Source organism: Vanellus vanellus, assembly GCF_965231255.1.
Source record: "Vanellus vanellus genome assembly, chromosome: 9".
Classification (NCBI taxonomy): Eukaryota; Metazoa; Chordata; class Aves; order Charadriiformes; family Charadriidae; genus Vanellus; species Vanellus vanellus.
In genome coordinates, this window is record NC_138914.1 from 12,352,548 (window position 1) to 12,380,353 (window position 27,806).

General features: G+C 46.9%; 1 protein-coding gene across 1 annotated transcript in view; it reads left to right on the forward strand.

The window, feature by feature from the left end:
• GRIP2 (glutamate receptor interacting protein 2) overlaps positions 1 to 27,806 on the forward strand; it is a gene marked incomplete at its 5' end in the record, with an annotated part of 353,896 nt that overhangs the window by 244,007 nt on the left and 82,083 nt on the right. The window lies entirely within an intron of this gene.

Consider the following 27,806-nt stretch of genomic DNA (forward strand, 5'->3'; position numbering starts at 1 on the left):
TGCTCCATCTCTCCCCAGTATATGTGGGTGGGGGGAAATGGGGGAGGGGAGGAAGGCTTTACAAAAGATTAGTGAATATCCCAGAAAAAAAAATAAATCTATACGTTAGCTATCAGAACAGCAGAGCTGAGAAAAGGTGTTTGACCAATGACCAAATTACTCTTCTCAAAAGTACCCTTCTCCATGGTGAGCCCTTGCAGGACTCTGCACCAGGGCTGACCAGTGTGGCACTGTGCAGCTGTGAGAGCAGTTTTTCTAGAAATTGGCCCTGGGAAATATCCCAGCTAGAAATTATTGTCTGCCCTAAAGTGTAACCCTGCAGCAGGTGATGGGCCCTGCAGCTGGGTTTTTCAGACAGTTTCTGTAGCCACATTGTGAGGGGCAAGTGCTGATTTTCATATTTTTTCTTTTTCTTGTGATACTGCTATTTCCTTTCTTTGCCCTCACAACATTGATGAGGGCATCCCCCATTATCCTCATCCCTGACAGAGCTTTTAAACCCCCTTGCTCAAATCTTTCTTTGTCATTTTGTCTGAACAGTGACATACAGTGGTGACATAATGTGATGGAGATGTATGTAACAAGCTTCTGTGGAGAGACGTATGTAGGTATATATATGCGAGTATATTTATTTTAGTAGCACTTAAATGTATTACTGGTTTCTCCCACATTCCTTTGCTGGTGCAGCAGCCTACAGTGGGGATTTCGTGGGCTAACCCCAAGCTCACAGGCACACTGAAGCTTTCTTTATATTCCCCTTTCCGTGCTCAGCCAGAGTTACAAGGTCCTTTACAAGGTAGCGGACATTTTTCATTTTCCAATGTATAACAACTAAATATTCTTGATAGTATTATCTTGACAACAAATAATCCGTGCCGCTTTTGCTTTTCTTACACCCCCATTGCAGTACACACATGCACACATCCATCCATACAAGCCCACTACGATGTTTTCTGCTGGGTCCCCACCAGCTATAAAGCTTTGCTGCTGCCATTGCATGAGGGCCTTTTGTATGTCCATCCAAAAACGACTGGGCAGTGATCTAGTAGGGGTTTGGTCGAGCAGTTCTGGGTGCAAGGCTCAGCTGGAAGTGATGCTGAGTAATCTTAATCCTAATGTAATCCATAATACCACGGTGTAGGGAACTCTTGTCTGAACCCCCTGCCTATCTCCTTCTAGTTGGCTGCTCTGTGCCTTCCGAAAGGCCTGACTTCAGGGGCTGATGTATATTCATTTTTTTTCTTTCTCTACTCTTTGCAAGACTTAATTCAAGTTAGCACATGAATTTTGTGGCTTGCTGATTTTACACGAGGGGAGCAGCAAAAGCAAATGTCAGAACAGGATTTCAGTTCCTGTCAAAAGGCTGGGAAAGAAGATAAAGGGTTTCCAGTGCTTCTATTGGACTTGTTTGGAATATCAACAAATTATTGCGATGACCAAGTCAGGCCCTCCTGGCTTCAGTATCTGACTGGTGGCTCCCGAAGAGCCTGGTGCAACCGGGTTAAAATTGGCTGTGAAGCCGGATTCTCCCTGACACATGAATTTCTTGGGTTTTTTTGGTTGGGTTTGGTGGTGTTTTTTTTTATTTGCTTGCTTGCTTGCTTGCTTGTTTGTTTGTTTGCCTTTTTTTTTATTTTCCAGCAGCTATTTGCTCTGGTAGTTCAGCTTATATGGACAACAAAGCAAGAAATAATCAGCTGTGTATTGCAGCAGCACCTTTTTCTCTTGCAGGGTGACGTTGTGACCCTGTATGAGAATAAAAATATTAAACTGCATCCCTTGCTGTCCCTGTCCTCCTCCCCCCAGCCCTGCGTTAGCCATTTTCAAAGGAGTTGTGGAGTCCGACGCTGTGACTGGAAAGCAGATGCTGCTCCCTGGTGGAGCACCGGGCGTTGCAGGCAGGGTCGAGCAGCTTCTGAACCAAGTGATGCTCATTTCAGGAAGGGAGAATGGCATCTTGCAGGTGATGAAATGAGGGGTTTTCCTGTCTCCGTTTTTCAGCCAGCCTCTGCCTTGCCTGGGATGGAACATGTCTGGAGAACAGAAGACTGAGGGGGGTCTTATCAATGCTTATACATACTCAAAGGGAGGGTGCCAAGTAGATGGGAACAGCCTTTTTTCAGTGGTGCCCACTGATAGAACAAGAGGTAATGGACACAAACTTAAGCATAGGAAGTTCCATCTAAACATGAGGAGGAACCTCATTACTTTGAGGGTGGCAGAGCACTGGCACAGGCTGCCCAGAGATGTGGAATCTCCCACTCTGGACACATTCAAAACCTGTCTGGATGCCATCCTGTACAACCTGCTGCAGGGGGTTGGACTAGATGATCTCCAGAGGTCCCTTACAACCCCGACCGTTGTGTGATGTGGGAATAGCCTGTGGAGACGGCTTGGCTTTAGAGGGTGGATAAGTGAGGAAAGATAGGGACGTGGTGGTGGGGTGAGGTTTCTCCAGCCTTTTTTAGAGATGAGTTGATTCATAGAGGCTGATGATGTGCATGTGGACAGCCCAAATGCTTGGGACATTAGAGGCTTGCAAGGACAACAGGAAATGACCTCAAGTTACGCCAGGGTAGGTTTAGATTGGATATTAGGAAGAAGTTATTCACAGAAAGGGATGTTGGGCATTGGAACAGGCTGCCCAGGGAAGTGGTGGAGTTGCCATCCCTGGAGGTATTTAAAAGACGGGTAGAGGTGGTGCTTAGGGACATGATTTAGTGGCGGTTTTGGCAGTTTTAGGTTGATGGTTGGACTTAATGATCTTAAAGGTCCCTTCCAACCTAGACAATTCTATGATTCTATGCCCAGTGTGCTCCCCGTGGGCAGCCCTGTGTCTGCAGTGCCGCAGCCTAAGGCAAAGGCAAGGTGCTGGGCACTGCTGAACACAGGGCTAAATCCCTCTCATACGAGATGGCGCAAACCTGAGGTCTGGGCTATTCCCAAAGAGGAGCAGGAATTGCCCAGAATGTCTCCTCCTCTCCTGAGGAATCTGCTAAATCCCATCGTCATCCAGCAGCTTCTGACTCTTGGAGAGCTCACTAAATAAAAGGTTCTTCTGTCTGCTAGAGGTAGGTACCTCTGGAGAAAAGTCCTGTTCCCTTCTGATGCAGAGGGAGGGGGGAGAGGTTTGAAGCCTGGCTGGAATCGCAAGAGGGCAGAGCGGGCTCATGGCTCCTGAGCTCCTCCAGCTCATGGACCCATCAAGGGGCTGTGGGAGCTGGCCTTGCCCTTGGCACTGGTGGCAGCCGGAGCTGCAGCAGTTGCTGGGCTGTCGGCACAAATGTGACTCCATCCCTCTGACTGTGCCCTTCAGCACCAATATTACCTGGGGGGAATATATAAATAAGACAAGAATATCTCTTGTGACCCTTCTCTGGTTGCTTTGAAAGGTCGACTGTACCCGTGCTATACTTGTGGGCGTTTCGCTGTGGCATTGATAAAAGCTTCATCTTAATATTGATGTTAGAATTGAAAACATAAATTGATTGTTAATTAGCAGCTGAACAGTGGCTCAAGCAGTGCTGGTAATGATGCATGGGGGTTGGCTTCCCAAGCAGTGTCTGCTCTAAACTACGCAAATGGCATAAATGCAGATCACGAGTCTTGTTTGCATTTAAAATAGCAGAGGTGTCATTGCTAATGAACACATCTTGCTAGCAGATACTCAGCAGGCTACTAGTACTGGCGCGTTTTGAGAGTATCTTTTGTGACATTGCCTGGAAGAAGCTGGAATGATCACGGTGGGAGACTGCCTCCTGGTCACCTGTTGGTGGTTGCTCTTGGCACTTTAAGGTAATGCAGAAATGCGGAGTTTGAGGCTTTTAAGCAGATTTTAGATTTAGAATGATTGGAAGAGACAGTCTTGCATCATCTCTTTCAATTCCAGGGGAAACTAATTACCTGGATTAGTTCAGCCACTGCCTCTGGGTACCTGCCTGGAGACTGAAGTGTAATGCAGTGCACCTACTTTTTGGAAGTCCTTCTTACTGAGAAATGAACTTCTTGTCTCCCTCTGAGGTGCTCTGGCTCCCTGCAGAGTATCCTGGGATGGGGGAGACTTGTGCTCTAACTTCAGCAGATCAAGAGCAGATCTACTAATACATGTGAGTGCCCACACATGAGAAATTGAGGTCCCTGAGTTGTGGCCGCTTGGATCCTAGACTGGAGCCAAAGCCAGTGCTAGGTATCTGGACTGCAAACACAGCTTAGATGCTGAAGCCAGTTCTTCAGAGAGTAGAAATTATTTGAAATTGAAAATTTGAGATAGCCTGAGGCTATGTCATGTCTCTGAGCATGGGCAGTGTTATCTGGCTGAAGAAAACCCACAGATCATCTCTCCCCGCCTGTGCTGCTGTCTCTCTCAGCCCCTGTGTATGGACATCTGTCCCATGGAGCCGCATCTCAGGCTGCCGGGCTCCCGAGCACTTCCCAGGAGGGATCTGTGAAGGTAAGAGATACTGCACATGCTGTCTGCTGGTATCAGCCTCAAGATGAGGGAATCTGTAGGCTATCCCCAGGAAAAATGAAATAGTGCTGCTCACTTCTACTGGGTTTTACTTTGCTTATGGAAACCTGTCATGGGGAGAGGTACAGCCAGCCAGCGGTCCCGGGGCTGTGCAGTGCCATGCACATTCTCTTCCTCAAGGGTGTTTTGTTTTGTTTTGTTTTGTTTTTCTTTAAACTTGGAGGATTTTTGCAGCTACGTGGCAGTGAAACAACCGGCAGGGCCGGATTGCCATACTTAAGCTCTCCTCCCTCCTGCAAGTTATGATTCAAAGATCATTTCTGTGTTATCAACAGCATTTCCTGTTGGCTGTTTCAGTCTCTAGACCAAGGAAACACAGGTTTCTCAGTCGTGGATTTGGGAAGTGAACTAGCTTACTGGAAAACAACCAGTGATGACTGGTTAGGCTTAGTTGGGTTTAGAGGCTTTCCTTCACTTTTTTTTTTTCTTCCTAACTGGAAAATCTTGAATGTAGTGAACTTTCTGGAAGTAGCATTACCCTTCTGAAATGTAACTGAACTGTAGTGTACTCACCAAAGAGGTGCTTGCTGGATTGTGGGAGAGTGTTTGCTTTATGTTGTGCTTGATGTTCTGGATAAGCAGTTATCTGGAGAAAATCTTTAATTTATGTTGTTGAGGCTGGTTTGTGTCAGAATAGAAATCCATTGTACAACTCTACTGAACAGTCTGAAATGTAGAAATCAATGTAAGTGTGACCTGTGTGATTTTTAGGTAAGACAATGCGTAACCTTCACTAGAGCTTTCTGTGTCTCATTGATGCCATCAAGTCCAGCAGTGAAGTTATCTTGAATGGGCAACTCTATGCTCTGTGGGATTCCTCCTGGGGGTGGGGGAATAGGGTGGCACTTTTGGCCCCCTCCTCCAATTTAGTTTCCTGGAAAGACAAACTGGAGTTGTAAAGCTGAGGACAAGAGCCGTGCCACCACCCAAAGCATGCTGGCATCTCCTATGGCCCTCCCCCTGCTGTGAATGGGACTGAAGAGTAGCTCTCCTGTACAGCTGCATTAGGGTCTGTAGTTATCTCTGCTGTCTGTCAATCTATAGAGCATCTCTAGTGTGAGTCTGTGCTAATCAGGTGCGATACTGGTGTTTGTATTACGGATCCTCCTCTAATGAGGTGATAGTAGATAGCGCATACCATTAACCTTCCAGGCTGCTCTAATTACTCAGTTTCTGATCAGACACAGCTTGTGTATTAGCATGTGATGGCTAAACTCAGTAGAGTGTTGGAGCTGCATAGGCTCCGCTCTTCAGCAGGCTCCTCTCTTCCCTTCCCTCGTTCCCCTGCTCCGTGCACGAGCAAAGTAAGACTGAAGCACAGTCTCATCTTGGAAAAGGGGTTGGGGGAAGGAATCTGGGCCAAAAATAACCAATAAAGCACAAGCAAACTGCAAGAACCTCCCAGGTTTTGTGTGTGTTTGCACTCAGTCATTTTCGATATTTTTCTTCTCCACCTTTGTATTTTTCCCCAAATCTTTACCTCGTCAGTCTTAGGAGTTGCTTTTGAAATGGGAATTCCCTAATTTACACCCCCCACACTGCCCTGCCTTATTTAATTCAAACACTGCTTTAATCTGCTTCTGACCCTACCTAAGCCCAGCATTTTCACATGAAAAAATGCTTATTTCACTGGTTAGTTGTGTTTGCTATCTGGTTTGCTGGGTAACTCCTTGGGTTTTGTAATCCATAAAGAGGTGGTGTCTGGTCACACACCAAAGCGGTGCTTAGGGTTAGGCTGTGCTAGTGCAGGCACGCAACCGTGTCTCAATAGCTCCTGGAGCAGAGTCAGCTCCTGACAGCATCAGCCAGGGCCAAGGGTGACGAGGTGTGCTTGTCTAAACAAGCAGACACTCTCCTCCAGAGCTGATGGGTGCTTATGGTGATGTAGGAGGGACCAGCAGTGGGGCTGCTGGCTGTGTTCTCCAAGCTGGAGCAGCATGAGAGGGATGACAAACCTTGGGCACTGCGCTAACTCTTCAGGACGCTGTGCAGAAACAACAAGAAGTGATGCTAACTTCTCCTGTCAATCCAACTTTCATTTTAAAGTTTGAAGAAAGATTTCCCAAGGTACGACGGATGAGGTGACTGAGGAGTCCTTTTCCTTCTGTGTCTTCTTGATCGAAGTAGGCACAGTGGGAGGTATTCAGTTAGCAAGGGAGTTAATGTTGCCCTTGTCTTGATGGGAATGTATAGGGAATGTGTGTTGGCACACTTGGCTTGGCTTAACATGACTGAAAAGCCTCATCTAAGATGTAGAGTAATGCAAATGAAGTTGCTTAGATCTGAACTTGTCCCTAGGCAATGACATTTGCCTCAGTGAAGACTCACCTGGTACTGTATGTTCATTATAGCTGAATTCTGTTTAAGGATGCTCACACTAGAGCATCCCATAAACCAAAATCAATTACACTTCAACCATCTTATGTCTGCTAAGTGTAAGATGGGGTTTCATTGTGCCTCTGAGAAGGAAGTGCCATGTAACACATCTCATCTAAGTCTAAATGTGTTCCTGGTAGATGAAAGCCCCTTAGAAACATCTGCATCAGGAGTAAGATGGTGAGGCTGGATGGGAGCTGGTGCTGTCTTGTCCTGTCCTCAAAGATGATATGGGAAGAGCCCTATATTGCCCTAATACAACACCCTTTTTGCAAATGCACTTGAACAACAGTCTTGGGAACAGACCCAAATGTAAAACTTGATCAAGTTGTGCTCTTGGTGTCAGACTAGCTGCAGATGCAATGCTAAAGCAGTCTTGTTTCATAGATTTTTATCTTCTCTACCAATGGATTTAAAGGGATGAAAAAGATCTGGAGTGCTGGGCCACAGCGTGTGGGAGGAAAGCAGCCTCTGAGTCACTGGTGGTTATTAAATGACAGCAGAATTGAAATGCCTCGAAAGCCCTAACCGTGCACTCATGTAGGCTGTTAATTGTTGATGATCTGCAAAGGCAAAGCCCTGACCGAACTTCCGAGAGAGCCCTGTTTCCCTAAAGAAAAAGAGGATTAAAACGGCCTTTTGGATGGCATCTCAGCTGAGCTATGAAAGCGTGTATGATGCAGAAGGCACAGCCTCCTCTTGGGCTGCTGGCTGAGATGGGATGGTATCACTGCCCTGGGCCCCTGAAAGGCATCTCCCCCATCCTCTCTTGTGGCACCAAGCAGAGGCCGTTGTGCTGCTGCCTTGGTGGTCTGCAGCTCTTGTGGCACCTCGGTGGTGGTTCACAGTGCCTCTGTAGATGCAAGAACAGGGGTCCAAGCGATAATTGTCCCCCTTTTATTCTGGGAGAAAATGAGTACCAGGGAGTGATGCTAGAGGGGCAGAGGACTGCTGGATGCAGAACTGCTCCTGCTCGTGCTGAGAGCCCCTTTTCTTTCCCAAAACAGTGAGGGGGCTCTTCTAAGATATAAAGCTCCAATTGCCCCATTGAGAGCAGTCTTCTCCATCCTGTGGTTCCCTCATTCACCGGGTCTCTTGCTTGCACCTGGGCTGGTTTTAATTCCCTCCAGGCTGTGCTGGAAAGCTATCCGGTCAAGGCTGAGGAACATCAGGTTTAACTGGAATATGAGGTATTTCCACCAGATAACAGCTCTCCCTGGAGGATTTTGTTGGAAAAATTTCTCAACCTGTTCAATTCTCCTACAACCATGGTGCCATGAGTCCAGGAGGACCCAAGCACTTGCAGCTCTGTGAATCACTCCTGGGCCAGCACTGGTGGCCTCAGGGACCCAATGGAGAGGAGCTGAGCTGTGGAGGTGGCATGCAGGGCACTCCTTCACTGCAGTGTGCTGTCACCAGGCTCCCCCAACAAAAATAGCTGTGCGTGCCTCAGGTTGAGGCACTGCATAAAGCAAGCTTTGTGTGATGAGAACGTATGAATTAGGAGCTTACAGCTTCACTTTAAAGCCAGTTAGAAGAAGAACCAACTTGATCTTCCCTGCTGACAGCCTCGAGAGATCATGACTCTCATATTGGTGGTTTAACATGACTTTTTGCCCCTAAAACTGGTGCTGACTAATTCTACAGAAAGATACATCGGAGCTATAGCTCAGTGCCTGGGGAGATGTTGGAGGTATTAGTAGGTCACTGGTTTAAAGCTATGTAAAACTCACCAGGGCTTAGTTTGAGGTCAGAGCCTTGTTCCCAGGCATAAGACCCACTCGCTGTGTGGAGGGGCTCAGACACAAATATGTACCTGCCCCCTGGCTCCTTCGGGCTCGCAGTAATGCTGGCTCCTTCCTTGCTGTCCTCATCGACTTGTTCATCTGTAAGCAAACACAATGCTTTCCTAAATTTAGCTGCATAAGTACTGTGGGCGATGTCTCTTCTCCCCCCTTCCCCTGTTTCGAAAGCCATCTTAAAAACTGCACAGCGATTTAAATGGCAGCTTGATGGGAATCCATAGCAAATGACTCTGCAATTAGTAAATCTCTCCTATTGTGACAGCTCTATTATTAAACTGCCATAAATGCCAGGCTATTAATCTGCTGTCTCCTCAATCCCCATGCTTCCCCTTCCTCACCCATCCTTTTCACAATTTGATTTTTTTTTTTTTTTAAAGTTTCAGCTGCCTTCCAGCAAGTGTTTCCAGGGAGGGGGTGTGAGGTAGCACGTGGAGGGGCAGGATGGCTTTGTGGCACCATCCTTTAGGAGCTGTCATCTGTAAGACAGGTGAGAGAAAGCCCTGAACAGTCGCCTCTCACTTGCTTTGAAACTTTTGCTGCTTCAAAACCAAAGAATGTGAAACTCCTAATTTGCAAAAGCCAAAGCTTAGCCTGTAAGGAAGCCCCTTTTTGTGGGAAGGGAAGGGAAGGGGTGGGGAGGGAAGCTGTGACAGCAGACGGGTGGCAATACTGTCTTAGCAGAGAGGAGAACCTGGAAAAGTCACAGCTGCCCTGACAGCAGGGTGAGCTTAGCAGCTGCTCTTTCCTCCATCCTGTGTGATATAGGTGTGCATCTGATTTCACAGATAGATATATTTCTTAAATAGAAAACTACTCTGCCAGCCCAGGGCTGAGAGACAGGAGGTGCTGTAGGCAACGTGGTGGGGTGGGAGCATGCAGGGCTGCAAACAGCTATGAAAGCAGAGCCTCAGATTTTACCCCAGATGGTGCCTCCGTAGTGCAGGTGTGTTGTGTTGGCAGCGCACGCTTGCGTACACTCATCCCTCCTGAAATAGCAGAGGGAGCGGTAGTGTGCAGAGGAGCGGCTGCTGTGGTGTAGGACTGGGGTGACAGGATGGTTTTAATATGAGCATCGAGATTGGCCTATTGAGGGGACAGAGCTGGCACCTCTGTCTTGGGGTTTCTGGTAGGGAAGGAAGTTGTATCCTCCCCGCAGCAGTGCAAGGATGAGCTTATCACAGGGAGGTGTGTTCTGGCTGGTAAGAAAATGCTTGGGAAGGTGCCCGCTAGCCTTAAATCTGGGACCTCTTGGCTTCCAGCTGCTGCTTGGGGTGGTGTTGGGCTCAGTGGAGAGGCCCACCGCCCCTGCAGCTCCCTTGGCACCATGGTGCCCTGTAGAGGAAAAGCTGATGATGGTGCTGCCTGCTGCTGCCTGGCAGCCCTGCACAAAATCTGCCGTACAAGTATCTAAAGGGTGGGGTGAAGGAGGATGGAGCCAGCTCTTTTCAATGGTTCCAAGTAACAGGACGAGGGGTAACGGGCACAGGTTAGTACACAGGAAGTTCCGTTCAAATACACGGAAACACTTCTTTACGGTGAGGGTGACAGAGCACTGGCACAGGCTGCCCAGGGAGGTTGTGGAGTCCCCTTCCCTGGAGATTTTCAAGACGCGCCTGGATGCAGTCCTGAGTAATGTGCTCTGGGCAATCCTGCTTTAGCAGGGGAGTTGGGCTAGATGATCTCTAGAGGTCCCTTCCAACTCTGAAAATTCTGTGATTCTGTGATCTGGATGTGTATTTAGAAAATGTGTATGTATAGCTGTCCTGTTCTTCTCAGCTTCAATAAGAAGTGATACTGCCCTGTAACGACCATATATTCACCTTCTGATTGGAGAAGAGTGTGTCTTGCAGGTACTGTCTGGACTAGATTATAGAATCTTAGAACACCAGGTTGGAAGGAACCTCAAGGATCATCTGTTCCAGCCTTTCATGGCAAAAGTGCAGTCTAGACAAGATGGCCCAGCACCCTGTTTAGCTGAATCTTAAAAGCATCCAGTGATGGGGAATCCACCACTTCCCTGGGGAGATTATTCCAATGGCTGATTGTTCTCATTGTGAAAAATCATTGTCATGTCCAATCGGAATCTCTGCAGGAGTAACTGGTTCCCATTACCCCTCATCTTTTCCATGTAACTCCTTGTAAAAAGGGAGTCTCCATCTTCTTTAAATACTGGAGCATGCTGATAAGGGCATGCCTAAGATCCTTCTAAAAGCTCGGAAACTTGGGATTGTATGGAGTATAAAGAAAGCATCTACCCTGCTCCTTGGCAGAGCTAACAGGAAAATGACCTATCAACCCAAAAGCTGAGACTCAAAAACTGTCGTGGGGATTCCTCCGATAGGGAATTGCACCTTATTTTTCAGGCTTTTCCCTTGGCCTCAATGACTTAAACATGGGCACGCTGGCATAAATCAGCTGTGCTCTGTAAATACCTAAATTCTCTTTGCATCCCATTGCTATAGAAACTTCCCTGAAGCCTGGGTACCTGCACAGCTGCTTTGCTTCTCTGGGACCATCGAATGCCTCCGAGCCGGGGCATCTGGTTGAGATCTGCTGTGGGCTTCGCCTGTCCTGGGAAGGACTTTTGTCTGCTGCTGCTTTTGGGTTGCTGAGGTATTAAAGAAAATGAAGAATCTGCATCTGCTTAGTGCCGGCTTTAGTCCCTTGTGATGAGAGATGGGCTTCCGTCGAGCATGCTGCCCTCTGTTAACTGTGGGTATTTAGGAGGCTCTTAAATACAGTATTATACTCCTAATTATGCAGAAATCCTTGAATCTGGCCTGTTTCATCTGGAATTATGCTCAGCCATCAAATCCTGCCAAATACCTTCTTCTTAGAGCGAGGCAAGCTGGTGCACTTGGATTGCCCTCTGCAGAGAGGCAAATCCCGGCCAGGAGGCCAAGCCGTCCAGCCCCAGGTGGGCCGAGCAGATGCAGGGGCTGCTGGCATGGATGTGCCCACCTCCCTCATCCTCCCAGCACTGAGCAGCCGTGTCCGTGGGTACCCACCTTCCCAGGACTTCATGTGGAGGGGTCCTTGCAAACACTTACATTGTCAGATGCCTCGCAATTAAGGGGAGTATTTTTGTGCTTGTCCATGGGGTTCCTTCATGGCAGCGCTTCTAAAGGAGGCTGGATGGAGGCTTTCACCAGAGAAGACAGGAGAGGAGAGAGTGGCATTGGGAAGAGGACTGATGCAGCGGCTACAGGAATGACTTGTGAAAAGCATTTGCACCCTCCTTCTCCAGTGCCTTTTTCCTCTGGCTAAATCACTTTACACCGGGAATGAGTCATTCTGGGGATAACTAAGGCTACATGATGCTTTGTATATTTAATAGCGTATTTAACATGGCTGCAATTCAGATCACAAACATCCTTTGCGATGGTGCAACGTGCCTAAAAAACCACCCCTGCAGGCTTGAGACAAATGCTATTTCTAAAGTAATCCAGTTCTTAATTACCTTGGAAAATCACAGAAAATGTAGGTAATTGTTAGCCAGTTATGCCTGGGCCACCATCTGCCCAGCACACGATGCTCTCCAGGACTGTGCGGTTACTGCAGAGGTGCATCTGACATCTTGCAAAGATGCTTTAATGCCCTCTTTGTGATCCGTCCCTCAGGCGCTGCTTGTTGGTTCAGAGCACCTGAAAGCTTCACTGCTGGGTCTGATCCTTTTGATCAAGACCTGTTTTCTTGTTGTCTCCTCCCTGATATGTATGCATCAGTTCTCAGCTATATAGAGAGCAACCCCATAATTTTCACTCAAATCTCCACGTCCTATTAAGTCTTGCACTGCTTCTTAGCAACGAATGAATAGTTGAGTGAAAGGGTTTTATAGTACAATATATTTTAGAGAATAAAAATTCTTAAATTACCATTCTGCAAGTAATTGGAGAGAATATTTCTGTTATGAAAAACTTTTTCTAGGGAGCTCTTTTAAACCTGTAATGCTAGTTCCTGTTCTGCAGTAGGTCTGGTTATTACTGTGTGTCAGGGATGTCAGCTAATATGAAGGTGGGAGATAGCAAAGCTAGGTTTTCACAGCTCTTCCCATAGCTCTCAGAAAATAATTTTTTCTCTGTGCTTTTTTTTTTCTTTGAAAAAAAAGGGGGCAGTCGAACCATCTTTTTGCCAAGTATACAGCTTCAAAACTTGGTTTTCTTGGCGATAATATAGCCAAAGTTGATTCTGGCCTGCATTCTGTGTGTTCGTCTTCGTGGAGTAATAAGGTTTGCAACCGTGAGCCTTTCAGTATTGTTCCCGGTGGCCCTTGCACAGAAATACACTCTTGGAGTATGACACGTAGCTCTGGAGGGTGAACTTCTGCAGTTCCTGTGCTTCTGAGTAGCAGAAACAACGTCCAGGAAAGCACAGGGAAATAAGATATTGAGGGAACAGCTCTGCTTTAAATATTGCTCTAAACTTTATAACAAAAATGAATAAATCTCTAACTTTTAGTGCACATGTAACTACTGTGTTTCAGCATGCAAATGGCTGCTGAGATAGTAGAGGGTGTGCGCTTGATGTCTCTTCTCATGTGTAATCAAAAGGTACAAACGAGAAGGCATCTTTCTCATAAACTGGGTCACTGGGTTAATAGAGTTTTGAAAATATCCCCTCCTAACCCGTGCCGTTAATATCTCAGCATCCATCTAGATTTTAATACTGTCATACGCCCATGATGTGCGTGTCTGTCATCTGCTTGCTCTGAAGGTTTCCTCCCTTAGTTGAGGAAATACTCTGCGTGACACAGATCACTGCTGAATGCAATGTGATGCTTTGACTGGCAACAATTCATCTTTATTTTGAAAACTAAATATTCCGTTCCTCTAGCTAGTGAAAGGCTTGATTTAGGGTAGAGGCTTAGTGACTATTCCAGGCAAGGGTTTAAAAAGGCAAATATTCAGCTGAACTTTTTACAAATTTGGTTTTTAAAAACTAGTTGAGCTTTTGATGTTTCTATGTCTGGTACCCGTTCCCTGGACCCTTGTGTCTCCTGCTGCCATGGGCTTGACTGAGACACTCTTGTACAGGTGGTATTGCACCGCTTTCTTGCTGGGTTTTATTATGTTCCCTTTGGTAGTGATTCAGCAGAAAATTCTTTATTTTAGGGGGAGAAGGAATAGGGGAAGCAGTTAATGAGGTGTATTTGCTGTTCTGTCAAAGAGGTGAATCTTCTGTCTAGTTTAGATTGCTAACGTTAGGAACTTAATCCAAGGGACTGTTCTCTAGGAAAAGGTGTTTTCCTCCTTGTCCTAGAGGAAGCCCAGGTGATGCTCTACTGTTCATTAGACAGCCCATGTAGGTGGGGATGGATCTCTTCCCTAGCGCCTTCCTGAAAGGCGCTGCTCTTGTTCTGAACAGCACTGCTGAGTTTTTATGCTATAAAACATTAACTTTACTTTCCTTCCGATTCAGACGCCAAATGCTTCATCCTTCTCCCCGTCCCTTTTGGTCCTAGGTGCTCTGTTTTCTCAGCTACAGTCTGGGTAGGGTGGGTTGGCACACTGTTATTCCTAATGGTGTGGTCTTCCCCGATCTGATGAAGGGAATATGAAATAATGCTTTGCTAGTGGGTGTGTTACCCCTTTTGGACTGGTAGTCAGGATCTTGCAAGGAGGGGCCAGATGCCTGGTTTTCTGAGCAGCATGGGTGCAGATTTCATGTGAAGGACGACTCGGTCCTTCTTGCCCTGTAACAGCAAGAGCTGAATGACCGTGACCTGATTTTATTCATTTTCAGATGTCTCTGAATGCACTTTTTCTCCCCCTCCCCTCTTTCTGAGAACTAGGGGCCACTCTGCCTTTGCTATTAGGGATCCTCCTCTCTTTCCTTAAGCGCACTTCTCCCAGAGAGATCACGCAATCGAGCCAACAACCCCTTTTTCTCCTGTAATGCAAATCCCATCTACCCCAGGTAATTAAGATTACCAAGTAACTTTGCTTGCAGCCTGTAAGAGCAATAGTTTGTAGTTGCGTTGTGGTTAGCAAAACGAAAGAATTTCTCTCCGCTTAAATTGAAGGCAGTTGTTCTCCCTACTGCATCCTCTAAAGCTTCTCCCAGCTTAGAGCTTAGCAGCCACGTCCCGGCCACCCTGAAGTTTGTGGGATCCTACTCTGGCTTCGCGGGATAATGACTTTTCTGCCCACGTCCAGATGATACCGGCTACCGCTGACAAAGGGAGAATGGTAAATTCATCTGTTAGCTGCTCTCTCTCCTGCAAGATTTACTTCCATCGGGGATTTTTACAGGCTAATGCTGTGTCTTTCGTGATGGGGATGTGTGGTGGAGGAAATTTATTGTTCCCTTCCTAATAGATGGCTGTAATTTCATTTCGGAACAACCACTTTATGTGGGAGAAAGCGATTCCATTATGCCACCGCACAGCGTTGGGAGCATCTGTGGCAGTGGGGGCATTTGGATTAAAGAGAGTAAAGGCTGCGCATCTGCTGCCCTCCACCCCTATTCACAGAACACAGTGTTAATCCTAAAGAAAAGAGAGCAATTAGCTTGTAAACCCTTCCTGAACCCACTGGAAGATTAGCCATTTTCAATTAAAGCTTTTCAGCTGGAAAGATAATGGGCTAAAATTTCCAGCTTTTAAAAAATACTATTATTGACCATGTGGTTTTATTTCTGTCAATTTACATCCTTTATAATTAGCTACCCTGGGATAATTAGGACTGCCTTGCGCCATACCCTGTTCCCCACTCTTTTCCCTTCTAATGCAAATGACAAACTGACTTTGTGGTCCGTCTTCTGGCCTGTTGCGACTGGCACGAATTCACTGTTGTTGTTTGGACCCGCGCTGGGGATGAGCCATAAGCAGTATTTTTATAGGTTACTGTAACTCAGAGGTAAAAGGATAAACCTTTACATACCGCTATGAACGTGCTGTAACTGTTCCTGGGGAGCCTGAACGGGAGGAGGGAGGCTGATCCCATCTTGCAAGCCTGCAGTAACAAGCAATTTGCAGTCCCTTGGGGAGTTCCCTGTGCTCTAAAGCCAAAATACTTCTTTATATATCACTGGTCCCAGCACTCGGGGGTTACCTGGAGCTGTGTGTGGCTCTGCTTTGTCCCAGCTTGGGAGGTAAAACTTCACACGCCGGAGCTGGAGCCAACCCGGCAGATGGAAATGCCTCGCCCCAAAACATGCAGCGGATCGACTCTGTCCGAAGGCGTCTGCTTGTTTGAGTACTTCTGAAAGCCGCATCCCTCCTCGGGGTGTATGGGTAGAGCTGTGAGCCTTCCTGTGGCAGCAAGAGAGCCTGACCTGGTTTCACCCCGCGTCAGAAAGCCACACGCCGACTGCTGCGGAGTTGCAGTGCCTTTCGGGTCGTCTCGGTTTGCTTACTGTGATCTGCTCCCCCGCGTTCCCTGCGGCTGACACACGAGTGCAGCGCTGGCGTTGCTCAGCGTGGTCTGTGCTGCGGTCCCAGCGTGGGTGAGAGGCTGGGGCTGGAGCTGACAGCCAGCTGGTGGCCTCACCCAGCGCTGACCACTGCGGTGTCCCCCTCAGCCAGGTATCCCTGTCTGCACCGCACGTGCAGCCTTGCATCCCATACCACCGCAAGATAATGCGATCAGCTGTGTTTCAGGGGACTTGTGGCTTTGGTCACCACGTGTGACTCTGAAACACAACCGTGCCTGTGCTGCTGGCAGTGGCTGTGCTGCATTTAAGCAACAAAAAAGAGAAGAAAGGCTGATCTGTCACAAAACTGCTCGGCTATGTAGGCTGAGGTACTGACGTGGAAGTTAGCCCTCCGGCTGTGGCCGAGGACTTCTGAATGAGGTAAGCTCAATGAGTTGTCTGAATGCAAAACCACCCGGAGCTCTGACTTGTGGATGCAGCGTGCGCTGTGCTTTTTCTGAATCACCAAAATTATCGGTATTGCTCCTAGTTCTTGGCTGTCTCCCATGCAGACCTTGGCCGGGTCCCACCTAGCTTTGCCTTGTCTCTTCTGGAAGAGTTGCATGGTAGTGCGTAAGGGCAGATATAAAAGCCATTAAAGCTTTTTTTGTGTAAGGAATATGGCTTGGTACTCTTGGGATCTTGCTAGCCTTATCGTGCTACTGATATTAACATCATCTTTTTGCAGTCAGCGCTTTCCCTGCTATTTCTTTGTTGAAATGCATATGAAAATATGCCTTGGAAAATATTTTACATCTGAACTAGTTAATACAGCACCTTGGAGAGAAGGTATCTGATGCAACAGAGTACAAATGAAGCCTCATTAAGCAGGAATTCAGTGATTCTGCTGAATGCCCCAGCAATTAAATTTCATCTCGATTCATATGCAGGTCAGGAGAGTTTGGAAGGAGAATAGAGGAAGCAAAGCGCTGTGGCTCTGTACTATGCAAATTAGTGTTAACATGGCATTTCATTTATTGTTAATGCATTGTTACACTGCTACTCATTGAAAAGAAACTGTGTGACAACTGCTAAGACTGATGACCCACTTGCTTATTTTTCCATCTGCGTTGGCAGCGTTGCCTCTGAAAAGACCAGTGCCAAGATAAATCTTTTAAGGGGAAGATGCGGAGGTTTCTCTTCCCATAGAGAGGAGTGGAGTTGGATGCTGACTAAATGTTAAGACCCGTCCTTCAGGCTGCGGTAAGCTGTAGCTTTGCCTCTCTCTCTCTTTGGGGTGAGATGTGGCATGGCCCACATCCCTGCTGCTGGAAGGAGCCTTTGTTTGGGCTCAAGCATCCAGGTCCTTTTGGAGGAAGAGGAACGAGTCTTCAGTCCTTACTATGGTGAAGACCTGAGCTCTTATGGCATGTAACATAGTAAGGGGTTCAGGGATGCTGACGTGCTTTGCAGCTCCCCACCAACGTGTTCGCATCTCTGCTCCCACACGGCAGGTCCCTGCTGTTGCTTGGGCTGGTTGAGCTGTGGGGCTGCTGTCCTGTTTTTGAGGGGCTGAGGTGCCAGTTCCACATTTTCTCCAAAGGTCCACAGCAGGATATGTTTCCTCTCTTCTGTTTTTGATTAACGCGGTCTACATGATGGAGCTTTTTTCATCCAAACTGCCTACCCATAGTGGGGAAGGAGGGTGGATGCTGGCTGGCTGCTAATACAGACCCATCACCATTTTCATTCTTAGCGATATTAATAAAATATAAAGAAGAAATGGCATTTCTGCTGGAGAGACCATGAACAGGCCCTGTCAGGGCAGCACTGGTGCTGATATTGAGGTGCCAAGTGCAGCTGCCATGTACTCACTGTAAATTGGAATAGCTTAATGACCTTAAAACTGGGAACCAGTCCCGTCACTGGAGAACTTGGATACTGTTTTCCCTCCATGTTTTTAGCTGTGAACAACTTGCTATTATTCTGGCACATTGATCACTAAAAGCTGATAAGGTGGGAGCTATTAGGCATTTTGGTTTCCCACACTTGCATGATGCTGCTCTTGATCTCTGCTTCTGCATGGTTCCTCCATGCACCGTAGTTCTTTGCTGAGCTGATTTAGTGCATGGATTTTACTTGTGTCCTAGGGCTGTTTGGTAGCTCCTAGCTAGCATTGCTATGAAAGATTTGGGGGGGTGAGGGGGGGGAAAAAGCAAAGCCAATTAGGAGCATCCCCAAATGGGGGTGTGTCTTTTGCCTGGAAAAAAAGTGCTTGTTCTGTACAATACAGCTACAGAGAGCGAGATAAATGGGAGGAATAAGCTCACAGAAATAAGGGATGGACCCACTTTCAGATGCCGTCCATGCAGCTTCCAGACCTCTGCTGCTTTTGGAGTAGGTCATAAACTCCCACCTTGCCTTGGCATGGCTGGTGGTTGCCGATAGATTAACCTCTTGCTGCATTTCTTATTGCTGTGTCTTGTCAAGCTCATCTCTGTTTGGCTTAAAAAAACATTGTAAAGCTGAGATTCGCTTTTGTTAAGATGACCTCTGCTAACAAGGTCCCTGAACGAGCTCTTTTGTCTCATTAGAGCTGGCTGGGAATGAGGGATCTTGGGCTTTGCTGCAGCCTATTTGTCTTCTGCTATTTCTCTCATCATGCTGGAATCCCCAACCCTGTAGTGTACTACTACAATTACCCAGATCCAGAAATCCAGAGGCTGGGGTAAATTGTGGGATTTCTCCTAATGTTCAATGACTAAGAAGAAAATGGTATAGCAGATATGCAGTATTACAAGGGAAAGAAGTGCTCTATGCTGCCCTGGGGACCAACTCTTTAATGACCTCAGCTAGGGTAATGGGGCTGGGGCTGCTCTTTGCATAACCTGAAGTATGACTGAAGGATCTGTAAATGCGATTGCTCCCGAGAGTTCAGAGCACTTCTTCCTCCCACGCAGACTGAGCATCACAAATCCTTTTGCCAGGGTTTTGGACCCATTTTCACAACTTCAGGTTATTGACTGAGCCATTAGCGAAAAGGGGGCAGTAAGGAGGAGCTGCCTGGAGGAGGCAGGTAAACTATTGAGGTAAAACACAGAAATGCTGGAAAATGCTTTGAAGTAGTGTGAGACCTTGCCGTGGTGGGAGCATGGCTTGCAGGCATGATTCTGATGATGGTGCCTGTTATTTATGGCTCTTGACTCCTGTTTGAAATGCTTGTTTTACCTGGTGGTATGATGTCCTCTGGCAGATGGTTGCCAGAAGTGCAGACCTGGCCCTACGGTTTGCTCAGAAAAGCCCCAGTAGCAAGACAGACCATGGGGAAGGGAGGCCAAGAGAAGGACGAGAGGTGTGCGCGAAGTCACAATCGGGGCCATGGTGATGAATGTTTTTGTGGATCTGAAAGAGTGTTCTACCTAAAATTGTTAAAAGAAACCCCCATGACTACTGAAAATGGCAGTATGTGCTTCTCATTTGGGTTTTGGGTTAGATTTTTTTTAATTCCCAAATCTGTGTAGCTAGTTCTCTTCTGTGACAGTCCTTGTGTAGTCCAGTCCTTTAAATTTGCTGTTGTTACTAATGATGCTGGTCCATCCCATCTCATTTGTTAGCCCAGTGACTTGAGCCTCGAGTTTTACTTGTGAGCATGTTCTCATGCATTTATTCTTCTTGTTTTTGCCAGGTACACATGTGGAGAAACCAAATGTAAAGCATCAGTGAACATGTTTTTGCAAGGTGAACATACAGACCCTTAAAGTTCAAAGGACTGCTGTGCTCTGTCATCTGGCTGAGACCAGCCAGTGAAGTTTTTTGAAGGGAATGAAGTGTAGTTCATTGGTCATTTTGGTGGATTATGGTGACCTCTTTCTATACGAAGTTGAGAAAAGATGTTTTCTCTCCTCCTCCTAGCTAAAAATCTTCTAGATAACTTGCTTGGCTTTTAGTTGCTTGCAAAAGGAAAGGTCTGAGCCATTGCAGGTTATAATTTCTTGCTGGGAGTCTGATGGAGAAGACTAGACTGATTTGCAGAGAAAGGACCAGTGCTGTCCCAGACACAGACTCAGTGACTTGTCTGTAAATTTAGCAAGTGAAAATTCAAGCGTCTGGGCTTGCGTTTACATCTAATCGGGAGGGAGACATCCCTCGTTGTTAGGAGGGAGGGAGCTCTGCTGAGGTTGGCCAGGGAACGTTGGTCATTGGGAACAGGCCAAAAGTTTCGGTTTTTAAAAACTGGAACTTCAGTTACTACAGTTTTGGGCTTTGTTTCTTTCCTGAACTACAAGTCTATTACTTTGGTGTGCATTTCAGCCCAGTTAGGGATGCTGGTGTACAGGCGAGATGCGTAATTGGGGAATGCCGAAGCGCCGGTGTCACATGGAGAAGGGGTCACTGCAGCGCTTCCTTCTTCCCATTAATCACAGCTCCGGGAGGCATCCTGCATTCCCCACCAGCGTATTCCCCCTCCGCTCCCCTGCAGCGCTGTCAGGCGATGACAGATGCGAATGTCTCTTTCTGACATGGTTACGCAGAAAAATGTACAGTGACTGTTTTATTGTGCTCTGGTGGTGGAGGGAATGGATGGGGGTCTTGGAAGTACTTCTAGCAGTGCTCTCCGTCTTGGTGCTCTGCGTCTGTGTGTGCAGCAAGGGCTCTAATTGCCTACTGGATGGGCCAATTTATCTTGCAGTGTTCATTACCTGTAATAAATTAATGTTTAGGACTGACTAGTGGAATTTGCACTTAAAGGAAAGAATAATCAAGGACTTCTTCCTCTGGGTCCATTATTAAGCTGTTTAAATAGCCTTTTCCTCTAAGATTTTTTTTTTTTAAGTCCATTCTCCCTTTTCTATAAAAAATATATCAATAAAATAGCATGTTGCATTTTGGGTGTGTGTGTGAAAAACAGGGCATCTGCTTAGGCCAAAGATGAGCCCTGCTGCAGGTCTCAGGCTGGCATGCAGTTGTCCGGGGTTTCTAAATAAGCACAACTACGTAAAATTGGAGCAGTTGAGATGGAAAATGTGCAGCCAGTGGGTAGCTGGGTAATCAGCTGTGAAGTCTCTTCCGCCAGTAGAGTGATGGGTCTTCCTCTTGTCCCTCCTCCCCCTCTCCCTGTCCGCTGCAACCAAAAAAACAATCACGGAGGGGTGCAGGCACTCCAAATCTCTTGATTCTGTGCAGATGGGTTGGAATTCCCAGTAAAAACTGGCTTTCCCAGTAGGACATCTGGAAGCTCTGGTTCTGCTGTGCCATAAACAAGCCTTGACAGGGTGGATGAGCAGGAAGAGGGGTCTCCAGCCCCAGGCAGACCTCTGATGTGCAGACATGTATTTTTAAATGGAAGAAGTAGGATGGGGAGAAGGAGATAGCAAAGTGGAATCTTAAATTAAAGATCTGAATTTAAAAGAAATAGAAAGCATCTGCGTCAGTCTCTTCTGAACCTTCCCTAACCCAAAGCAATTTCTGTTGCTATTAATATGATTTTTATATGCGGTTAGAACTTTGGTGTTTCTCTGCGCACTGTAAGTGCGTGTGGTTGGGTGTTTTTCCTCATCATTTTCCCGTGGCTGACTGTTCATTACGTTCATTCAGCTGTCTTCAGAGAGTCTCCTGGGACTTGATAATGCCGAGTGATGTAAGATCCTCTCCATGTTCTCCCGGGCTCAGAGCATGTTCAATGCTAAATGGTCCATTTCAGGATCTTGCTGGAGTGTTCCACTGTCTTGTGACTTCTGACGAGGATGCTTTTGGATGTGGTTAAATAAGTAATGTTTTAAATCACAGGAACAAATACCCACCAAGCAGTGGACTAAATCATTGATATTCTGACTAGCCTGTGATCTTCCCTCTGCTGCCCTCCCTGTCTTGTTTGCATAAAAGTGTATTCTGTAAATGTCATCCCAACCAATTTCGGCCATGTAAGGTTTGCAGCTTCACTCCCACCAAGGTTCTGGGAGGATTTGTAACTTAGCTCTGGGGAATGATATTTTCAAGAGCAGGACAGTATGTGTTGGGTACAAGAAATGATAAACCAAGTGCTAGTATATGTGTGTGCAGGTAAGGGTAGCTACTCCTTACTGACAACAGATGAATTTTGCTCAAAGGTCAGCCTGTTCCTGAGAAGAGTAAATACCCTTTTCTCTAGACTGGGCACCTGTTGACTGGTATTGCCTCTTTACTTGTGTGGAAGAGAGCCAAGAGCCTGTGCAGATGGGTATTTCCAGTACGGACCACCCAGAAGCTGTTTTAACCATGGACTGTCCTCAGCCCGTGCTGTCTTTTGGCTCAGCATTTTATACTGAAGGGAGACCCAAGAAAGCATTCCATACACCCTCTTTACTCCTAGGATGGTAACAGGAGATCAGTATATGCCAAGAAAGCAGAACTGAGGATTTTTTTCTTTTTTTTTTTTGTTTGTTTGTTTTGTTTTTCCTGGGGAAAGGCTTTTGTAACATCCTCCCCGGCCCCTGTCAAGTTAACTTCTTTTTCCGATGGGCGCAGTGTGTTGGTAAACCCCAGACGTTCTTACGTGAGGCTTGTATGTAGTTGATATTGCCAGAGCATTTTTTGGATAGCTGCTAATTCTGAGCACACAAGCATAAAGTTAATGTCAAAAGGTACAGGAGGGTGTACAGACTCTTCGTGAAAAATCAGAGCTCTATATACTGTTCCTTGAGTTTTTCAAGACATAGCTTAGGTTGATGCCTCACGCTCTTTTATGACACCTGTACATTTTGATGTCATATCTTTTTGGGCTGCCTAATTTTGTTGGTGTGTGCGGTGCCCCCTTTTCCTTCCCCATTAGAAACTCAGGCTGTTCACTGCAACTGGTTTTAATGTAGTGCCACCTGAAACGTGTTTATGGGTTTTGGCCAGAAACCATAGAGTAAACATCTTTATCCTCTCCAGGCTCCTGGTGCTCTGGGCTCTTGCCAACCAACTCAATGAATGTCACAAGCAATTCTGGGTTTGAAATGCCAAAATGCCTCTTCTTTTTCCACCAGTAGCAGAGGAACGGGACAGCTCCATCCAGATCTTGTCCACAAAAACAAGCAGCTTCAACTATGTGGTGGAACTACCCTCTCATACCCTTTCTCAACACAGCAGGTATTCTGGGAAGAATTTTATGGTGGTGTAAACATAAATGATTGCTTTTAGCTTTTCTTTAAAATATCCTATTAGAGATGTCCATTTCACAGCATCCAAAGCAATGGACTGTTCTCAAGTTAGCAGCTTCTTGTTGTATTTGTGGTACAACTGGAGATGGTTTTTTCCTTTAAGATGAGATTTCTCTGCAGCAAAAACATTAATAGCTGTGTGAAAAGATTTCTAATTACAAATTTTGGCTCAATTACTAATTAAGTCTATTATCAGACTGAACAACTTCTTAAAAACAAATTATGGACCAAAATATCTCCTTTGTAAGTAGTTTTTTTTTTTCCTTAGTAATTTTATTGCTTTTGTATAAGTTGTCTGCGCATGAAACAGCTGAGTTTGAATCAACATAGAGATGCTGCTGCATTTCAATCCAAGCAAGAACTCTGATGTTAGGCTGAAATCCAGTTCTCCTTTTCCACTTGGACCACACAGTCCCCAGGACTGAAAAATTTCCTGCTGGCATATCCAGATGTGTTCAGGCCCGCCTGGTTTGTTTCCTACAGAAACAAGACTTAACCTTGCTGCCTCTCCACAAGCTTCCTTCTAAATTTGTCACTTGACCACCTTCAGCTGAATCTAGTAGAAGTCTCAAACACAACTGGACCCTCCTACAACAATGTAGATGGTTTTTGTGCCCTTGTGCCTCGGACCATGCTTGTCTTGCTCTCTCTTTGCCATTTGCGAATACAGCGACTATGGAAAAAACTGCCTGTTGGATGTAAGCTGTGGGCTGGTTGGTACAGACGTGGTTTGTATCTCACAGCTTGACTGAGGTGGGATCCTGCCTGGTGCTGCAGGTGGGATGCAAGCCCTGCGCGCACCCTTGCTGCCTCCCCTGCTGCGTACCCCAGCTCCGGGACTGTAGCATCACCCCTGTGCTCTGCATCTCCAGCACAAGTCAGCCTACTTTATTTTTCGTTTTAATAGCGAAGGAAGCAAGGACTGGTTTATTACAACAATTTCTTTCTAGTCCAGTACCTATCTCCACCCACGGTGGAGGACCAGCTGTTTCGGGGGAAGCCATGAAGCATCCTGTCCTGAAGGGCAGGACTCCCCGTGACCCAGCTGGTGTCCAGCATTGCCCCCGAAGCCTCCCCTCACCACAGCGCATTGCTTGCCCAAATCCTAGCACAAGGCTTGCACGCGGTTTGCAGTTCCTCTGCCCTTCCTAAGAAAGGGTTAAACGGAGTTTTCAGCAAAGGCTGTAGGCAGGACATAAGACTGCAGCTTCATACTCCCTTACGCTGTGTTTGTGTGTGTTTGGGAGGCAGTGTAATGCTTTGACAGCAGCTTGACATTGCCTTGAAAGGTGCTGGAGGCTCTGCAAGCACTTGCCAAGAGGGGGTGGGGGAGAGGAAAGTGTGTCAGGCAATACTGCAGTCGCAGCCTCTTCTTGCGCTCAGCCCCGCTGCTGCTGCTGCAACTTGGAGGTTTGCGCGAGGCTCTGCTGCCGGCCAACTTCTGCCGCTGGCTCCGAGCACGGCGCGGAGGGCAGCGCTGCCTCTGCCACAGCATCGCATTCCCTTTTATATATTCCCTTTTTTAAATTTTTAAAATTTTTTTTCTTTCTCCTCCCCCCAAATCCCCATGAAATCCCCAGAAGGGCTCAGGCAGGAAAGGGCCAGCACGTCTCCATGGGATGATGTCCGCTCTCGGCCGGCGGGGCGCGAGGTGGAATACCGCTGGGAATGAAGTGCACGCTCGACATTTGCTGCATCTGCCGGAGAGTCAGGGTTCAGTGCCTGCCTCCCCTTCAACCAGCTGTTCCGTTTAATCACTGCGCTTCCAACTTTTGCTTTGCAATGCCTGATGGCCAGGCGAGCCGAGAGAACTAGCACGGGATTTTTAGGACCAGCTAAAAAAAAAACCTATACCCTTCATTTTCCCATTTCTACGCGGGACTGGCGAGCCACACATTTAACAGCCATGTAAAGGCATTTCTTTCTAAAGGATTGCCACGGTTTTGAGTCCGCGCAAACTGGAGTGCCCAGGACGATTTCTTTTTTTGTTTCCCTGCCGCGAAGTGAGGAGCAGCGTGTGCTGCAGCCCCGCTCGGCTGTGGGAGGCAGCCTGAAAGTGAGCCTGAGCCGGCTGGGAAGTGATTCCTGTGCAGGCAGGGAGAGGGATAGGAGCGGCTGTTGCAATTAGTCGAATGATTTGATAGACAACAGCAGACATGCTTTGTGGACTGAAAAAGGATTTGCAGTCAGACTTTGGTGAGTGACCCTGTCTGTATTTTCTTTTTTCTCCTCCTCCATTAGTTTACTTCTGTTTACTCCGATTTCCTTTAACCACCTTAAATATCATTAACAATTTCATGTGCTACTTTGAAGGGGATTTTACAAATCCAAACCTTTGTGTACAAACTGTGACTTAACTGCTTTGATTTGATTTGCAAAATGTGTCTCTGGTTCTCTGGAAAGAATTTCTCCCTGTGACCACGGGAGAGTACCCTTCAGGCTGCCCCCCCCCCCCTTCCCCTTCTCCACCTGGAACATTGGCAGACACGGGGGCTGCTCTTAAGGCACCCCAGATATTGCAGCATCTTTACAGCTGTTTTGTTTTATTGTTGGTTTGTGTTTGTTGGTTTGTGGTTTTTTTGGGGTGTGTTTTTTTTTGTTTGTTTTCTAAATCTAGATGTAACTCTCGTATTTCAAGATCAGTGTGTGAATGGGCTGGGCGTTCAGCAATGGGGAACACAGGGCTGGGGGGGCAGACAGGGGTCTCTGGTGGGACTCTGCTGAACACGGTGGGCTCACTGCCATCTCCTGTATAATCTACTGCTACCTTGTCTAATAAATATTTCGGCTCCTGCTAGAAATCTGCCATTTCAATGAGACGCTAACCCCTGTTTTAGAAACCTGGCGTGAGCAATTCACTATTGCTGTGGAGTATAAGAAATCTATTTCATCTCTGCAAAAGAGTGGGTAGGTGAGTGTAGAAGGGCACCTTTACAAAGGGCACGGTTACCAAATCCTGACCCTGGTCTTTCCAGGATGGACAGGCTCCGATATGTCTACCTGGGTGCAATATTCAGGTACTTTGTTGCATGCTGTAGCTCTGCTTGTTGCAGCTAAATATACTGCATGGAGCTTGCTCTTCTGCTCTGATGCAAGCGTTTCCCTTCTGAAAGCGAAGGCATTGGAGTTGGAAGTACAGAGGTAATTTATGGGTTCTGAATCATTTTACATTGCCTGAGGTGATGCAGTGGGACTGGCTTTGTCCTCTCCTTGGCCTCAAGATGCCCTAAAGCATGAACCTAAGTTTAGAAAATTGTTTTCCCTCCCTAAATCTAAGGGGTAAAATAAATGATGTGTAACACAGCTTAGCCTGGCTGTGTTGCCTAATCCCATGGATGGTGACAAGATGCAATGTCCACTTACTGTAGCAGCACAGCGAGGAGCAGTTTGGGGGCTGGGGCTTATTTTGAAGTTGCCTGAGACATGGCGATGAGTCCTGGTAGGCAGAGGGAGTCTGGGCGTGTGATTTAACAGGGCAGGAATGCAGCCGTTCCATGAAAAGATCAAAAGACAACTTGGCAGGAGCTCCCATCGCTCTTGAGGCTGAGCCATAAACTGTGCCCCTAGCTCAGAGGTGTCTGACACCGACTATGCTGGAGGAGTCTCCTGGATGCCACCAGCCACAGAGGGGGTCATTCATCCAGTGCCTCAAACATGTCACCAGAGACATCTGGTGCTTCATTCATGCAAGTTCTGATGATCACTGTATTGCTGGGTATGGTGGTGTTGTCTAGGTGTTGGGTGGCCAAATGAGAAGTACTCCTGACCTCAGCCCCAAACCCTCCTTGGAGAACCCTGAGTCAATATTGTGTGTAGCTCTATCGCGTACAAGGGGATGGTGCAGTCATTGAGCTGGTAAGGAAGCCTACTTCACCCTGGTATCGGACCCTTATGGCTTGTGCTGGTGGTGCTTCTGAGGCCCAAGTACCAGGTACTGGTTTCCTCAGCATCCCATAGATGAGGCCATCCTTTGCACCAGCCACAGAGCAAAGACAGGGAGAGGCGTGGGCGACCAACTCGCTTAATGTCTGCCATCCCTTTTCTTCTTAGTTATTTTAGCACATTGGGAAAAGCTTTGAGGTGGACTGATTACAGTACATTGGGTTTGCTTTTGCTGAGGCTCAATGAAGCTCTCTTTTGGTCACTCAGCTGGGTTCTTAATGTTTATTTTTTTTCTCCTGATAGCCTGGCTTTTTCATGAGACTTGTCTCCTCATCTGGAAATCATCTGAGATGGAAGCAATAAAGTGAATTGTTATCGTATCACTCATTTTAGCATTTGAAGTGTGACGGGCAAAAATGGAAACCAGATGGATTGTTTCAAAAAGGCATCCAAATGTTTCAGAAGTGTTGGGCCCACCACTGTAAGGGTCTTAATGGTTTCTTTCCTCTCCACTAGCTACTCTCAAAAGTTTTCTGATGGGATGTTTTAATAATACAGAGCTTTTGTCTGTCCTTTAGAATGGAAGGGTCAGCAAATGCAAACTAGCAGTGATGTTTTGTGGAAGGTGGGGGAAGCGTTTATCTCTGGTTAGAGCAAGCTTGTGTGTGGCTCTGCTGGCAC